The sequence below is a fragment of the Cornus florida genome, unplaced genomic scaffold (genome assembly GCF_030987335.1).
Source record: "Cornus florida cultivar Cherokee Brave unplaced genomic scaffold, ASM3098733v1 CherokeeBrave_3.0.0_Hap2_Chr04, whole genome shotgun sequence".
Classification (NCBI taxonomy): domain Eukaryota; kingdom Viridiplantae; phylum Streptophyta; class Magnoliopsida; order Cornales; family Cornaceae; genus Cornus; species Cornus florida.
In genome coordinates, this window is record NW_026775574.1 from 98,697,055 (window position 1) to 98,716,902 (window position 19,848).

Consider the following 19,848-nt stretch of genomic DNA (forward strand, 5'->3'; position numbering starts at 1 on the left):
TTTTGAAGATCATTCACTCCTCCAATTCTGTATATGAAATCAAATATCCTCTTAATCTTAGCAAAACGTTCGTACTCTATATTTATTTTTAATTTCATAAACACATGTCTTCCTTGAATAATCAACATCGTCACAACACGAAGAACATTTTCTACAACAAATTGCACGAAAAATATCAGATCTATTTGACACAAAGTTCCTCTTAACTTTTTCATTGAGCACGAGGTACGGACTTGTAAATGTTGGAGTTTATCTGCTATGGGTGCAAGCTTTTCTCTCCACCATAATTGATTTAAACATATACATTACATTATATATTGGATTGCGATAATCGATTTCATTATACAGTCGAGATATTGCATACATAGTTCGTCGTATTGGACAACGTGATTCATATCGGCCAGTTTACACAGACTTTATTCGAGTCCATTACATAGATAAAAGACCTAAAACATGACCTAAAACCAAAGCAAATTAAACAAAAAAAAAAAATTATGCTTCTATACTAAAAAGAAGGATACTTTATTACTCGATTTTAGAAAATTTTAACTTGTTCGACTTTTAAAGAGAAAAGAAGCATTTGGTAGTAATTTTCATTGCCATGTTACCTTAATTGTTTCATTCTGTATTTAAATTACTTTTCCCCCAAAGTAGTATGTTCCCACATTAGTCGTAGTTTATTCTTTTGACTATAGAGGTTTGCAAATGTACTCAACTGCGGGTTTCTTAAAACTTATAGAAAATACTCAACTGGTTATATATATATGTGTGTGTGCGTGTGTTGGAGATGCCAAAGTCTAATTTCACGCGGTGCAAGGGAAGGCCAGGGGCCCAACTTTGTTGCTTAAGTACGCCGCTTTTCAATCGAGTTCTATCATCTTGGATCCTAAAATAAAATATTCAAGATTATTAAATATTTCAGAAATTTTGTTACAGGTCTAAACAAACTAGAAATTATTTAATTTCACGCGGTGCAAGGGAAGGCCAGGGGCCCAACTTTGTTGCTTAAGTACGCCGCTTTTCAATCGAGTTCTATCATCTTGGATCCGAAAATAAAATATTCAAGATTATTAAATATTTCAGAATTTTTGTTGCAGGTCTAAACAAACTAGAAATTATTTGATTTTTAGTATTTAATAATTTTTAGTTATTATTTTTTAGGGCAAAGTTAGAAAAACCTCCTCTGACTTTTATCCTTTTCCACTAAATCCTCCTTGGCTATTTTTATTCCAAAAAACCCCCTCAGCTATCAAAATATGATGACCTTGTGGGTGAGTGTGCCGTGGGCAGGTGCGAGAGATACTGTCAGGCTACCACACTGGCGAGCTACGAGTGCACAATCCCACATCGCCTGGGTAGAGGAAAGGTGAAGTGCTTATATGTAAGTGTTTCACCTCCAATTGGTATGAGGCCTTTTGGGGTGAAGCCCAAGAGCAAAATCGTGCCGGCTCAGGCCCAAAGTGGACAATATCATACCATGTGGTGGAGCGGGTCGTTACAAATGGTATCAGAGCCTAACCCAGCCGGAAGTGTGCCGACGGGGACGTCGGGCCTCCAAGGGGGGGTGGATTGTGATGACCCTGTGGGCGGGTGTGCCGTGGGCGGGTGCGAGAGACACTGTCAGGCTACCACACTGGCGAGCTACGGGTGCGGTGCACAGTCCCACATCGCCTGGGTAGAGGAAAGGTGAAGTGCTTATATGTAAGTGTGTCACCTCCAATTGGTATGAGGTCTTTTGGGGTGAAGCCCAAGAGCAAAACCGTGAGGGCTCAGGCCCAAAGCGGACAATATCATACCATGTGGTGGAGTGGGTCGTTACAAATGGTATCAGAGCCTAACCCAGCCGGAAGTGTACCGATAGGGACGTCGGACCTCCAAGGGAGTGGGATTGTGATGACCCTGTGGGCGGGTGTGCCGTGGGCGGGTGCGAGAGACACTGTCAGGCTACCACACTGGCGAGCTACGGGTGCGGTGCACAGTCCCACATCGCTTGGGTAGAGGAAAGGTGAAGTGCTTATATGTAAGTGTGTTAACTCCAATTGGTATGAGGCCTTTTGAGGTGAAGCCCAAGAGCAAAACCGTGAGGGCTCAGGCCCAAAGCGGACAATATCATACCATGTGGTGGAGTGGGTCGTTACACAAAGGGTAACAGATTCACGAGGGACCTTAACTAAGGATGCAAAATGACTAAAGTATTAATTCCTTATACCTATTATATATATAGTATCCTATTCAATTTCCTTTGCTGTCATCTTCTGGAAATAAAAAAATTTCCTATTGCTGTCAAAATAAATAAACACACAGAATAACATAAAAACAATAATACTCGAATTTTAAGTAAATCTATGAATAAACCATTTATCAAAATACAATTTTCTCAAATGGGTTGGTCCTATATCATCAACTAATTAGAGATTTATATATATAAATAGTTACATACACATATATTGTTACGTATTGATCCAGTTTGTGATACTAACTTGATTCTTGTGATAATCAATCATCCAAACAATAATACTCCAATTTTAAGTAAATCAAATGAATACCCATTTATCAGAATCCAATTTTCTCAAATGGGTTGGTCTTAAATCATCAATTACTGAGAGATTTATAGATTTACATTGTTATATAAACATATTGTTAGATATTGATCGAGTTTGTTATACTAATGCGTATTAGTTGATGTGTATGTAACTACTTATATATATATAAATCTCTAATAAGTTAATGATTTAAGACTAACCCATTTCAGAAAATTGTATTCTGATAAATGGTGTATTCATAGATTTACTTAAATAAAAATATACGGTCCTCTTCTCCATTACTTAGAAGAAGTGAGCCACCGGTTCAGGTACAAGATGCTATTATTATCGCCTGGATAATTAAACATCCAACCCCTAATCGCAACGACCCAATTGCAAGAGCGGAGCTCTACCAACTGACCTATATCCCCCGAGCCAAGTGGAGCATGCATGAAGGAGTCAGATGCTTCTTCTATAAAATATATGGATTTTTTTTTTTTAGCTGACATCAACATGAAATTGATGGGATATTACATATATAATAGGTATAAGGGATACTTTAGTCATTTTGCATCTTTAGTTAACGTCCCTTCTGAATTTGTTACTCCCTCTAATAGTTGAGGGGGATTTTTTGGAATAAAAATAATCAAGGGGGGTTTAGTGGAAAAGGGTGAAAATCAGAAGGGGTTTTTTGGACTTTGCCCTAGTTTTTATCCTATTTTTCATAATTTTTTAGTGACAGTTGAATTTTATGCTTATTTTTAGTTTCCCTTGTGCATAATATATTAAATTTCTCTATAACTTGTGTTTATCTTTTGTTGTAAGCATTCAAATCATTTTAGTTTTCACTTGTTCACACCTCTAATCGAATCCAGACCAAACGAAGGAAGAGTACGTGCAACATATCATGAGGTACCGTATTAATTAAGGCAAATTATATTGACTACACTTATATTTGAAAGAGTAGATCCCTATTTTATTTATATCCCAAACATAACTTTTTAATGGTGTCAAGTCACATAGAGCGGAAGCGGGAGCGCGAGAGCGGCATATCCCAAAAAATCTTAGAGCGGGAGCACCGTTAGAGCGCCGCATTATAAATATATAAAATATTAATTTATAATATTAAATATATGTTTTAAATAAATTTCATGCAAATAAAAAGACAAATAGTGAATCAAATATGAGTCCATTACAACCAATATAACCTGCTTTATAAAAATTTATAAATTAACAAACATGACAATCAAATAAGCTGCTTTATAAAAATAAAAACATAACAGTGAATAGGGCATAACAGAAAAAGTAATGTTCAAAAGCATTGTCTTTTATACATTTAACCTGCTTTAAGCTTTTAAGATGACAATCATTGTCTTTGAAATAACAATGTTCAAAAGCAAAAGAAAAAGACAACAATACTTCAGTTCGCAAATTCTACTACTAAACTTTAAAATAGACATGAAATATCCAAACTTCCAAACCCAAAAGCAAAATGAGACTACAAAATCAAAATGTTAAGAAAGAGAACAGGCCCTCCCAGCAGAATATTTTGCTGCAATCTAGTTGATCCGTAGCCTCTTGCCTCGGGAAATTTCCTCTCTACGGCTTGTTTGAGACATGTTAGCCCTTTGAATGGATGGCAAAGAAGTACTTATGTTGCATTATCTAAAGAAGCACTTGAAGCCTCAATCTCAACAACATAAAGTGTAGCCTGCTCCCTTTGATCAGTACTTTCTAAATCATTATCCAAATCATCTTCATAAGCAAAATCATCCCAGTTCTTATAAGACTTCCCATAGTCTTCTCTAGACCTTGCCACCGATCTGTTGTTGAAATGAATATAAACTAATGACTCAGCACGATCAGCATTCAATTTATTTCTTTTGACACTATGGATATACCTGTAAGTACTCCATACTCTCTCTGCACGATCGCATTCATTCATTTATTTCTTTACTAATAAATATTGTCTAATGAAGGTAAGTTACGTAAGTATTATTAAATATTAAGTATATTGTTATATTATTTGATTTTTATAGACAGAGTTTACTTAATTAAATTAAATTGAGTACTTTTTGACATAATTAACCTTATTTCTCAAGATTCACACTAAATTCGTGAATTTATTGTCAAAAGTCGTCGAATTCTTCAATAAATACCCGATTTTACCTTACACAATTCGTCGAATTAAACTTTAAAAACTGGCGATTCTTAAATTGAATTCGTGAATTCAAAATTATGAATTCGCGAATTCAAAAACATGAGAGCGTGAATTTTTTGCGAATTCGCTCTCAAAACGCTAATTCGCGCGCGGAGCGATGGAGCGCTAGTGATTTAAGCGAATTATGTGACTTAGGGCGTCAAATTACTTTTAGGTGTAAAATAACTATGCTACCCATTTGACTTCACGTTGACTGAAAAAAAAAAAAAAAAGTGTTTTAGATACAAAATGACTAATTAACCATAAAACTCATTTTAAGTAATCAAAATGTCCCCAAATTAAAACAACCTCTATATTCTTCTCTCACTATATATATATATATATATATATATATATATATATATAGCACATACACAAGACGAAGATACAACATGACACGGATACGTGGACACAAATTTTTTTAAAAAAGTAGACTACGGGTACGATTTGGACACGGTTATATATAAATATGAATTTTTACTTATGTACATCTATTGAATAATAGTATTATAAAATTTTAATTCATTTTTAATTTTTATACTAAAAAGTTATAATGACTTTTATATCATATATATACTCTTATTTCATTATTTTATCATAATAGTGCTTTTATTTTACGTACAAAATGTTTAAAATAATATAAATTTATTTTTATTTATGAACATGTATATAAAATGTTGGACAGTCCTGTCCGACGACTATTTCATAACTTTCTCCTAAACAAAGAGTGGGCCAAACCGAGGATTCAGGCCAACAACTCCAAAAAGAAAGGCAAAATTCTCCACTCACTTTCTCTCTCTAGATTTATGTTAAATTTCTCTCCTCTACTTTTTCGCTTTGATTACGTAGATTGGATCATATACATGTATCCATACATTACAATTTGGTCTGATGTCTCATCTTTTTTTTTATTATTTTATTTGTTATATTAAGGAAATAAAAGAATTATTTACATTTCAGAAAACTAGCTGTAAGAAAATTATTCATAAATAAGGAACAGCTCAAAGTCTTGGGAAATGTTAAAAAGAAGAAAATTATTCATAAAATAGTTTCTTAATTTATATAGGATAAGGTTGACTATCAAAATAAAATAAAAAATAAAAAAAAAATATTCTTTAAATTCTCTTCATCATTGGGAATTCTCAATTTGCCAGCACCTTGCCACAATTCCTCTCAAGAATGACATAATTCCATCCTGTCCCTCTCAAGCCCAATTTTGCCACGTGAGAGAAAAGATCCTATAGTTTTACTCCCACTTGCACAGAGAACTTTCAAGAGAAACCTCTACCTTCATAAAAATAAAAAAAAATAAAAAAAAATAAAAAAAAAACCTTCGAAAAAGTTGAAAAAAATTAAATAAACAAACAAAACGATTTTTTCTTTTCTTTTTTTTTTTAATTGAGAACATCTACTAAAAACAAAGTGCATGAACCAAGTCCTCAGATATAACTATATAAACGTACACCACAAGCCATTTGGCCTCTAAACTTCAATACCCAAATCCAGAGGGCTTGAGTTAAAGATAGAAGAAGACTAAGTGTTACATAGGTTTGTTATCCCACCATTCACAAACCTCCTCTTCAGGCTCTTGTTTTCCTCATTCGATAATCTCATTTAGAGTTGCAAATGAACCGAGCTGGTCATACTGCAAATGAACTAAGTTGTTCATGAATAACTCGGGCTCGGCTCATTAAAAGCTCGGCTCGGGCTCTTTCGTTTAGTAAATGAGCCGAGCCCGAGCTCAATTTAATTTCAGGCTCGTTTAGTAAACGAGCTGAGCTTGAGCAACCTTGAGCTCGACTCGTTAAGCTCGTTAAATAAAAGGGCAATTTTGTACTATCATTCCACATTTAAAACATTGAGCCCATATTCAGTATTTAAGATGTTTATAGCCCTTACAAGTTTGGTCCAATTCTAACCATCCCATTAATAAAGCTCAAAGACTTGTAATTAAATAGCTCAGGCCCAAAGACTTATAATTAAATAGCCCATCAGTCATCATCTAAATAAGATTGAATCACGTCCATTAATATAATATAATTCATTCCAGCCATTGATTTGATAAGTTAAAAAGAGATAAAAGAATGACCCTATAAGCACAAGTCTACGGTGGCACGTCTTATTCATTTCCGAAAGATCTTGCCAGCAGTCCCCATCACGCGAACACAGATCTCATCTTTCTTTAATAGATCTCAAGGTCAACCGGTTAGAGTAGTGCAAGAATATTACAGATCAAGGATAAAACCTAAGAAGGTTTGATTTCATTTTAAATTTTGTTCATTTTTTTCTATTTTTCTTTCTTCGAGTGCGGTTTCTTTCTTATTGGAGATGAAAATAAAGATTTCATCAATTCAATGATTGATTCTTTCTGGCCGGAGATGGAAATTGGATTTCATGGAAGAGGTAACGGCGATTTAATCAGTGATGGTTTGGTATGCTACCGATCCCAAGCCGAGCCGAGCCCGAGCCTAGTTAACATAAGCTCGGCCAAGCCTGAGCTGAGCCCGAGCACCACTATGAAGATAACGAGTCGAGGCTGAGAAACCCAAAGCTCGCCTCGGCTCGATTCATTTGCAGCCCTAATCTCATTGCCACATTGGTTTTATTATTTGTTACTGCCATTGTCACCTTGATTTTCCTCCTCACCTCCATCGAACTACCAGTCACTGTTACTGCCGATGCGATTTGCTTGCAAGTCAAAAACTTCTTGGCAACTGTGGCTCTGCTCAATCTTTTTGTCACCAACACATTTCTGGATTTCGTATATTATCATCATAGCCATCTCTCCTTGGTATACTTCACTTTTCAATCTGCTTAACCTCTTTCTCTACTGGTTTTATCAACTATTACAATCAATTCCTACTGTCTATGCCATCTTCTTCACACAAGAAGATGAACTCCTTGAGCAAGAATCTCTTCCTGGAGTTGAAGCCAAATTAGCGGAGATTGAAGGGGACCACCCACAAGAGCAGCCAAGTTCATGTCTTGGAACCGACTATGAGCCTTTGAGGTCGTAGTGATTGATTGATCTTGTAATGTTATAATTTAGATATATATACATGCTTATGTGTGCTATATTGTACATTCTTATTTTGCTGAAATTTGTAGTTTTCAGCTACAATAGTTACACTGGTATTTCCTTTGTGTTTAAGATGTACTGCGGTTATATGTAATAAAAGATTTCTTGATTTAAGAAGAGATTGTTGTTTATGGAAGGGTTTCATTCTAATTCCTCTACCTTCTTGTACTACAATTTTAGTGAAAGAAATTGGTTTCAAATTTAGTGACTTAGTTATTATTTTCCGGCCATGTTACTTTATATATAGTTGCATTTTGTACTTTAATTTTTTTCTTCCTAACCTCTTGAGTCATCTGAACCTTTTAACATTTTTCTATTTACCTTTTGTGGGTCCAAGTCGGGTTTAATACGGTGAAAATCATGGTTTAGACATAGATATAAGTAGGTCTAAAATCTGACCTAAAATTAAAGCATGTTAACCAAAACTTTTTAGTGCGCACTCCTGGACTAAAAAGAAGTATATTTTATTACACAGTTAAAAAAACTTAAGACTTACTTGAGTTTTAAAGAGAAAAGTAGGACTCGGTAGTAATTTTCCCTAACATGTTACTTTATAGTTTCATTTTTTATTTAAATTACGTTTTGTGATACCCCCGAATTTCCGAATGCGGGTTGGCCAGGCCCACGCCCGAATACCCGAGGATATCAAAACAAATTGATAATAAACGAACACAGAATACAAAAGAATAAAGAAGAATAAATAAAATGCTGACAAGAAACTAAAATGATAATCTAATAATAAACCTCATAATATATTTCCAATAATTAATAAACTCTTCTGATACAACTGATCCTCTAACATACAACTCGGGAATCCATACTGTGTGGACCCCTAAAAAATCCAAACTAAACAAATGACAGTAATCTAAAACAGGAAACTGAATCATAAAGGAACTCTTATGTAGCATTGGAAGAATGAAGTAGACTGATCCCCGCTCAGCACGAACAACCTCTACTCGTGACGAACACCTGAAAAATAATGGTGGGTCAGGCCCACAAACAAGTTCTACTCTACTACACTCCAAGCAGAGATCCGATACACGTATACATCCTAGTCAATCCAACAGTAACTAGTTGTCTGTATATATATATATACACACTAAAGGAATCTCACTAGACTATAGGGTTGTCTCAACCTGAATAGTAGGCAACATGCAAAACGCACATATAGTGGGCATGAGTACCTAGACCTACCTGGGTACACAACTACACTATATCTAGCTACACATCCCTGGCGATATACGCGCCCTAACCATTGATCCTGAGACTCAAACTCATATCATGGCACCATACTTATATATATAAAATCTAGTAACCATCCTATCCAGTATAAATTAATCCTTCATAAGTCATTCAACTTGTTCAGCTGACCTGACTTGAATATAAGTAGGACTTAACATTTTAGTTAATCCATTCCCTTATATAATAAATTAATCATCCATAAGTCATTCAACTTGTTCAGCTGACCTGACTTAAATATAAGTAGGACTTAACATTTTAGTTAATCCATTCCCTTATATAAAATAGGTAGGACTTAACTAATAAGTTAATCCATCCCTAGAATGCCACCGTCCCATACCGGTGCATTAAACCACACAATCCAATAATTGATGTAACAATTAAGGAAATACATCAAACATTCCATAAATAACTATGATAAATATGATATCAAGTTATCACATAATAGGAATGACTTATTATTTCTTTAAACTTCCTATATCATATGTCCTACACAAACTGAATCTTATACATGATGATATTTTATTATACCGTTAAATAAGGATTCTCCATATCCAATTCATCCTACACATTTAATCTCAATTGCTAAAATATTTTAAAAGATTAAATCCATTCGTTTGTTTAAAACATTCAAATAGCAAGCATCATTATGATTGAGTCTATTTAAATTTATTAAAACCCAAACCTAATCCCTATTTAATGTTCAGGAATCTTAGGCATGTTTCTACGTTCCATTATTCCACAGATATGAAAAATACATAATTTAAACATGTAAAAATTCACATAAGAAATCAAATCAAAATCATGCATTTTATCAATTCATAACACAAGAACAGATATGAACCAATTTTATAAAAACCTATGTTTTAATCCAATTAAACATGCATAATTATTTAATTTTATGTGTTTAATAAATCCTGGAATTTCCTAGGCATGTACAGAAACACGAATCAAAGGGAAAGAGATAGAAGAAGAACTTGCCTTAAACTTTCAGATCGAAAGTTAAACTTCTTCTTCCTTGATCTTCTCTCTACAGGGTTTTTCTCCTCATTTCTTCATTTTCCTCCTTCCCTCTCTAACACTATCTCTCTAGTATACATCATGTGAATATTTCTAACCCCCTTTTACAACCTATAGCTATATATTTATAAACTAAATAAAATAACCCTAACCCTTTTCCCAATCCAAGTCAACTAAAAAAAATGAAAATAAAAATATTAAAAAGGTAAGCAAAATATGTTACGTATATAATTTATGTATATGTTTATTAACTAAATAAATTATACACATTCCATTATTTATTAATGGATTATCCAATAATATTTAAGTTACCATAATATTATAAAGTAATTTAAAACATAACACGTATCAAATCTATATATATTTTTACTATTTAAATAAACATATACATCAGATTAAATATTACTACCCAAATTACCATAAAAGTAATTAATAAATTACTTTATCTTTTATATATATATTAAAAAGGTAAGTAAAATATGTTACGTATATAATTTATGTATATGTTTATTAAATAAATAAATTATACACATTCCATTATTTATTAATGGATTATCCAATAATACTTAAGTTACCATAATATTATAAAGTAACTTAAAACATGTTATGTATATAATCTATCTGTATCCTCATTAAATAAATAAAATATATACATCAGATTATTTATTTATACTAAAGTTACCATAATATTAAAAAGGTAACTTAAAACATGTTACGTATAAAATATATGTATATCCTTATTATATAAATATATAAAATATATACATCAGATTATTTATTAATACTAAAGTTACTATAATATTAATAAATTACTTTCCTTTTTATATATATGTATATACATATATATCTATATATATACATATACAACTATCCATGGGTAATTATCCATACTCATCCAACCTCCTGTCCAAGTAGTCCATGGGACCCAATTAGTTAGCACATTACCACTAACCATAACCATAAAATAAAATAAAATAAAATATTTAATCATTTAATTTACAATTAATTACAATTAATCAAATATATCATTTAAGCACACAATCTAATTAAACAAATAATACAAATAACACCTAGATAAAATACAAATAACACATAGATAAGTAACCAATTAATCAAGTAACACTTAATTCAATTAAACACATAAATAATTAGTCAAATAATCAATTAAACAATTAAAAAAAATACAATAAAATAAATAAATAAATACCGAGACTATCCTTTTAAAATTAGGGGTATTACATTCTTCCCCGCTAACAAAAGGAATTTCGTCCTCGGAATTCGCCCTTACTTCCTTCCATTATTCTTTCATTATACTTGGAAATTGTGAGCGAAAAACATCCTCCTATTCCCAAGTAGACGCAACCTCACTATAAGGGCTCCACTTGACTCCAATATATCAAGTGGTAGACAGGGTTCCTATAGTTTAACTCCAATATACACCTCGAACATATCCTTTATGGTCTAATTTAATCTCTCGATTAATTCCTCCGTCTATATATATGAAGTAGAGCTGCTGCTCCAAAATCTTCATAAAGCTCCTTCGAAATAGCACTTAGCATCCACTAATATGGACATCCACATGCTATAACACCACTATCACTGAACTATATAACTACTATGAAGTTCTAAAATAAGCATCACTCAAATTTATGTCCTCAAGCGATCTTTCTCAATCCACCACTCGGATTCCATATGGAAAATTGAAATTCCAAATCAATGTCGATCCTTCCCACCAACTATCCTGTTTAGTTCAACTTCCATATTTGTTATAGGAAGTGGCTAAAGATTCCTATGATATCTAATGATCAACTTTCCACCTTTGTAGCAGGTTTTACACTTAGGGCAATTATATACACGTCCCTATCCGTACCTGTTCACCAAAACTGACATTTGATGTCGTGATGTACTTTCTAACCGTCTAGGTGTACCAAGAAAAATTATAAATTTCCATCTCAGTCGCCCGACAGTCATATCACTATTTATAGAAACTACTAATTCCTCCTCCAGTACCTTAAACTCCATCTGAGTAAGGTAACACCTTCTCTAGGGTCAGCTCCGATATTCAAAATTGACCTCCTGAACTACCTTGGTAATAACAAGTGTTATTATTCACACTTTGCATCCATCTATGCCGTCTCGTGATCCGTTATATTTGTATGAACTGATATCTTACCAGCTCGATCAAAATAGACAAAATGAAACTGATTTAATTTTATCAGTCAACCAATATCCCATCTAGAATCTTGACCCTTGCATCAAATCAGCAATCCCTCAACTAAATCTGTGAAAATGCTCTATCATTTCCACTTCAGTATAGAAAATAGCTGCAAGAATCCAGTGATCTCTGATGATCCATCTCTACTATTTAATAAATATTAGACTTAGAGAAAAAACACTATACCCATTCTCCTGCCTATCGTGAAACATCATGTTTCCACCAGGATGAAGAACTAAAAGTTGTGAAACTCAGTCCGTGCATCCTCCATCCAATTTGTCTATAAAAAGTACCGTTAGTCTGGTACCACCAACTTTCGTATATACCCAACTTTTAAATTGGAGTATCTTCAAAAGCGAATTCTGTAACTAAATCTATCCACCACTGATCCGTGATAAACTTGCCGATATTAAAAATCAATCGGTAATTCAATTTATCAATAGTTAACTATGACTTTAACTCAACAAAAGTCAACAAACTACGACATTTCCATACATACCATGCACCTCATCTTTATATAAGTATTTGGTCTCACCATCTTGTCTTTGACACACCCTACTTCTTTAAGACAAGTTAATGATAATCCGACTTCTTTATCTAACTTCAAAAGAATATGAAATCTTCCCATCCTCTACATAAGTCATCAATTTCCTTGCAACAGCTAATTGTTGCAAATTGTGACTAAAAAAAATAATTCCATATTATTTATGGAAATGAAGAGACTTAGTTTCCTCCTCCATGTGCAACACCAGCAAATTCCTCCCAATGACACACCCTCTTGAATAAATTCTTGATTAAGAATTTACTGATGAATATTTATTCAGTCTCCTATCCTCACTCGGTGTCATTCCAATAAGTACTTAATCCAGTACTAAATCCTCCTTCTGACTTGGTAACAACTTCTGAAATTTTCAAGAAGATGTTCAGCAAATCCAGCACCTCTGATATATCATCATGGCGTTTTAGTGATTTTTATTTACCACTACCTCACGCATACCGAAACATTAACAATCACCAATATCATGGCGTTATAATATGATACGAATCCATAACTAACGTAAGTATATTAAATTAATCGTTCTAGATTGTTTGACTCGTAGTGATGGTTTAATTATCCCATCCCAAAACACACCATAATGACACATGTCCAGGTCCAATAGATTGGTTAGATTTGTGTGTATCTACCAAATTCTATGACCGTATGCTCACAAATTTAGCGTAAATAGCGCTATGACTCCATATTATTAAAACAATAATTGGTTGATCACACACTTATGTCCCCAACTAAACCACATACCAAATCCTGAGTAATTAACAAAAAAATAAAATAAAACACGTATGATAAACACAATAGAACAAAATATACTCCTACTTAGGACATCGTTCTTTCTAGAAAAGAAAGTCTCCTTTGAAATCAACCTTACTAGATTGTTTCAAAATTTCATTTTATAGTTTCGTAAATAATCATTCAACCTCGAAACATATCCTTTAAAACATCGCTTAAAAACACAAATGTTTTCCTAAGCAAATACCAAGGGCTTAACCCTCATCCTCCTTATATGCGGAATGTAAACTGTCTTACTTGACTTTATAAATCGAATTAGAACGTCACAACATAATACCAATGCCTTTTTGTATGTGATTTAAAAATTATGTATTTCGTTCTGATAAGAACACATCCGATCCCCAAACTCCTGAATAATACTTCTTATATACCTTTTTTAGAGATGATAAGAAAGATTTAATTATTTGTAGATTGATCAACCATAATTCTACTAATAACATTCGCTATACTACTAGCAATTCAGATCACCTCACGCAATCATCCCTCTTCAAGATTTTGTACCCTCTCTATTGGATACACATAAATCTCCTCCATTAGGATCCTCTTCGGCTCCTACTCCTTGCTTGTCTCCTTTTTTGAGATCAACTGAAGTCGTGTTGGTCCCGATATGCGGTGACCTATCACGTACACCTAAATCCTTCCTTGGCTTATACTTTTAAAGTAACGCCAAACGAACCTAAACCGTCAATCCTTAACTCTGCCTTCTGGCAACGAAATCGATAACGTACTCCTTTACACCTTTAAGTCTTTATCGTTTTCGTCTTGAACCCATCATTTTCCTAGTGCCAACCATTCTATGACTATAGAATATAATTGACATCAGCTCCTCCTAACAAACCGTAAATAGAGTACAATGAATCCTAATACGGGCTCTAAGTTTTAAGAGACGCAACGCGGAAGTCACATAACGAAAGACACTCCTAAGGACACTTGAACCTGGAGTGCTCTGATACCAACTGTGATACCCCCCAATTTCCGAATGCGGGTTGGCCAGGCCCACGCCCGAATACCCGAGGATATCAAAACAAATTGATAATAAACGAACACAGAATACAAAAGAATAAAGAAGAATAAATAAAATGCTGACAAGAAACTAAAATGATAATCTAATAATAAACCTCATAATATATTTCCAATAATTAATAAACTCTTCTGATACAACTGATCCTCTAAAATACAACTCGGGAATCCATACTGTGTGGACCCCTAAAAAATCCAAACTAAACAAATGACAGTAATCTAAAACAGGAAACTGAATCATAAAGGAACTCCTATGTAGCATTGGAAGAATGAAGTAGACTGATCCCCGCTCAGCACGAACAACCTCTACTCGTGACGAACACCTGAAAAATAATGGTGGGTCAGGCCCACAAACAAGTTCTACTCTACTACAGTCCAAGCAGAGATCCGATACACGTATACATCCTAGTCAATCCAACAGTAACTAATTGTCTGTATATATATATATACACACTAAATGAACCTCACTAGACTATAGGGTTGTCTCAACCTGAATAGTAGGCAACATGCAAAACGCACATATAGTGGGCATGAGTACCTAGACCTACCTGGGTACACAACTACACTATATCTAGCTACACATCCCTGGCGATATACGCGCCCTAACCATTGATCCTGAGACTCAAACTCATATCATGGCACCATACTTATATATATAAAATCTAGTAACCATCCTATCCAGTATAAATTAATCCTTCATAAGTCATTCAACTTGTTCAGCTGACCTGACTTGAATATAAGTAGGACTTAACATTTTAGTTAATCCATTCCCTTATATAATAAATTAATCATCCATAAGTCATTCAACTTGTTCAGCTGACCTGACTTAAATATAAGTAGGACTTAACATTTTAGTTAATCCATTCCCTTATATAAAATAGGTAGGACTTAACTAATAAGTTAATCCATCCCTAGAATGCCACCGTCCCATACCGGTGCATTAAACCACACAATCCAATAATTGATGTAACAATTAAGGAAATACATCAAACATTCCATAAATAACTATGATAAATATGATATCAAGTTATCACATAATAGGAATGACTTATTATTTCTTTAAACTTCCTATATCATATGTCCTACACAAACTGAATCTTATACATGATGATATTTTATTATACCGTTAAATAAGGATTCTCCATATCCAATTCATCCTACACATTTAATCTCAATTGCTAAAATATTTTAAAAGATTAAATCCATTCGTTTGTTTAAAACATTCAAATAGCAAGCATCATTATGATTGAGTCTATTTAAATTTATTAAAACCCAAACCTAATCCCTATTTAATGTTCAGGAATCTTAGGCATGTTTCTACGTTCCATTATTCCACAGATATGAAAAATACATAATTTAAACATGTAAAAATTCACATAAGAAATCAAATCAAAATCATGCATTTTATCAATTCATAACACAAGAACAGATATAAACCAATTTTATAAAAACCTATGTTTTAATCCAATTAAACATGCATAATTATTTAATTTTATGTGTTTAATAAATCCTGGAATTTCCTAGGCATGTACAGAAACACGAATCAAAGGGAAAGAGATAGAAGAAGAACTTGCCTTAAACTTTCAGATCGAAAGTTAAACTTCTTCTTCCTTGATCTTCTCTCTACAGGGTTTTTCTCCTCATTTCTTCATTTTCCTCCTTCCCTCTCTAACACTATCTCTCTAGTATACATCATGTGAATATTTCTAACCCCCTTTTACAACCTATAGCTATATATTTATAAACTAAATAAAATAACCCTAACCCTTTTCCCAATCCAAGTCAACTAAAAAAAATGAAAATAAAAATATTAAAAAGGTAAGCAAAATATGTTACGTATATAATTTATGTATATGTTTATTAACTAAATAAATTATACACATTCCATTATTTATTAATGGATTATCCAATAATATTTAAGTTACCATAATATTATAAAGTAATTTAAAACATAACACGTATCAAATCTATATATATTTTTACTATTTAAATAAACATATACATCAGATTAAATATTACTACCCAAATTACCATAAAAGTAATTAATAAATTACTTTATCTTTTATATATATATTAAAAAGGTAAGTAAAATATGTTACGTATATAATTTATGTATATGTTTATTAAATAAATAAATTATACACATTCCATTATTTATTAATGGATTATCCAATAATACTTAAGTTACCATAATATTATAAAGTAACTTAAAACATGTTATGTATATAATCTATCTGTATCCTCATTAAATAAATAAAATATATACATCAGATTATTTATTTATACTAAAGTTACCATAATATTAAAAAGGTAACTTAAAACATGTTACGTATAAAATATATGTATATCCTTATTATATAAATATATAAAATATATACATCAGATTATTTATTAATACTAAAGTTACTATAATATTAATAAATTACTTTCCTTTTTATATATATGTATATACATATATATCTATATATATACATATACAACTATCCATGGGTAATTATCCATACTCATCCAACCTCCTGTCCAAGTAGTCCATGGGACCCAATTAGTTAGCACATTACCACTAACCATAACCATAAAATAAAATAAAATAAAATATTTAATCATTTAATTTACAATTAATTACAATTAATCAAATATATCATTTAAGCACACAATCTAATTAAACAAATAATACAAATAACACCTAGATAAAATACAAATAACACATAGATAAGTAACCAATTAATCAAGTAACACTTAATTCAATTAAACACATAAATAATTAGTCAAATAATCAATTAAACAATTAAAAAAAATACAATAAAATAAATAAATAAATACCGAGACTATCCTTTTAAAATTAGGGGTATTACACGTTTCCTTGAAAATAATATGTTCCCACATTAGTCCTAGTTTTGGGTAAATCAAATTTATTCAAAGAAAAAGACAAACAATACAAGGCTGCCCAAAAAAGGCAGCCCAAAGCAAACAACACTACAACGGCACTAAGGCCCAAACAAAAGCCCAAAGGCAAAAAGAACCTCCATACAAGAAGACAGAGGAAACCAATTCACTGGAGAACAAACAACATGAGAAAACGTAATTGTAGCACTATTGCTATCAATGACCACACTCGGTAGTCTCCAATCAGCAGCCACACTCCGAGAGGTCCTGGAGTCTTTGAATCTCGGGGAGAGAAGACGATTACGGATACAGTCTTCAATGAGCTTCCAAATAACATGAGGAGATGAAGATTTTCTAGCATGGGTACGCTTATTTCTTTCTTTCCAAATGAAATAAATAGCAGCAGCAAAGCATAGCCTAGTTGTTATCGCATCCATAGAATTACATTTATCATTCCATACATTGTTAATCCATCTGGCAATGAATGTAAGGTTATGCTCACCACAGTAAAATCCACAAGTATGTTGAACCATATCCCAAATAAAAGATGAGAAACTTCACTTAAAGAACAAATGCTCATGAGTCGCAATCTTACTCATACATAGAAGACATAAGTTAGAATCTCCCCTTTGACCTGTGAAGAAACTGTGTTTAGTTTAAAGTCTGGTGTGAAGAGCAAGCCAAGTGACAAAGGTATATCTTGGAATGTGTTTGAAAAACTATATAATGGTGGTCCAATTAGACAAGGGGGCAGGAGGCAAAAGAGCATTATAAGCATGCTTCAGACTAAATTTACCTGTAGGAGACAAGGTCCATACAACCCCATCCATACTATTAGCATTGATAGCTGGTGGATCCTCAACCAAGTTAATAAGATTCCAGAGTAGAGGAGGTAATCTCCACTAATAAAACCCTTAACCTTAGAGTTTAAACCTCACATAGAATTGGATATAACCTCATTACCAATACTAAGGTTGAGAGGGCCAGAAGGCAACCAATAGTCAAACCACAGAAATGTAGCGGAGCCATAACCCACCTGATGCTTGATAAATTGCCTAGCTAAACCCCTCAACTTGAGGAGCATTCTCTAGTTCCAAGAACTCAATTGATTGGCTTTAATGTTCCAAAAGCTTTTTCCTTAATAAGGACAGTGTGAGCCTACTAATACCACAAAGATTGACCACAGTCATTGAAAAGATTCCATATATACTGTAGGATTGTAATTCTATTAAGGGCAGCAAGGTTAGGTAACCTAAGACCACCATACTCCTTAGGTTTACAAACAGCATACCAATTAACTTTAGCCCCAAAATCCTTCAACTCCTTCCCAGTCCATAAGAACTTCTTCAACATTGCATTCACTTGGTTAGTAACCTTCAAAGGAAGGATAAAATGTCTACCCCAATAGGCATGAATGTTGACAAGGCTAGCTTTAATAAGCTGGAGTCTACTAGCATAGGATAGGAATCTAGAAGTCTAGCTAGATATCCTAGCAATGATTCTTTCCACCAAGACTCTACAGTCAGCAGAAGTAAGTCTTGAAGTAGTGATGGGAAGCCCAAGATATCTAAATGGAAATTGGCCAACTCCAAATCCAGAGATGTTAAGCATGTTACTCTGTATGTCTTCACTTACCCCAGCAGTAAAAATGCTACTCTTAGCTAAATTAGACTTCAACCCAGAAAGGCCAGAGAATAAATCAAGGTTTTTCATGAGAACAGACAGAGAGTAAGGGTCCCCATGGCAGAACATAATAACATCATCTGCAAAACATAAATGAGAAACTTGGTTTGCTCTACACCTCCAATGATAGGAGAATTGAAGGATTTCATTAATGAGTTTAACAATAGTAGAGGATAACACATCCATAAGAAGAATAAAAAGGAAGGGAAAGATAGGGTCCCCTTGCCTTATTCCTCGAGTGCCTTTAAAGAAGCCCACCATTTCACCATTAATGGACATAGAAAAGGCAGGAGTGGTAATCCATTGAATGAATGTAGGTGGAAAGTTAAGGACTTTGAGACAGTCAATCAAAAACTCCCAACAGATATCGTCATAGGTTTTATGGAGATCAACTTTAAGGGTGCATCTGGGAATCGGAACATGAGCTGTGTACCCATTCATGAGTTCCTAGACAATAAATATACCATCCCCAATCCTTTAATGCTTAATAAATGTAGTTTGGTAGTTCTCAATAAGATGAGGAAGGATAGGTTGGTTTTTCCTTGCCAACAGCTTGGAAATAACTTTATAAATAGTGTTGCTGCATGAGATAGGCCTGAAGTCCTGCATGGAAGATGGATTAGGAACCTTTGGGACTAAGGC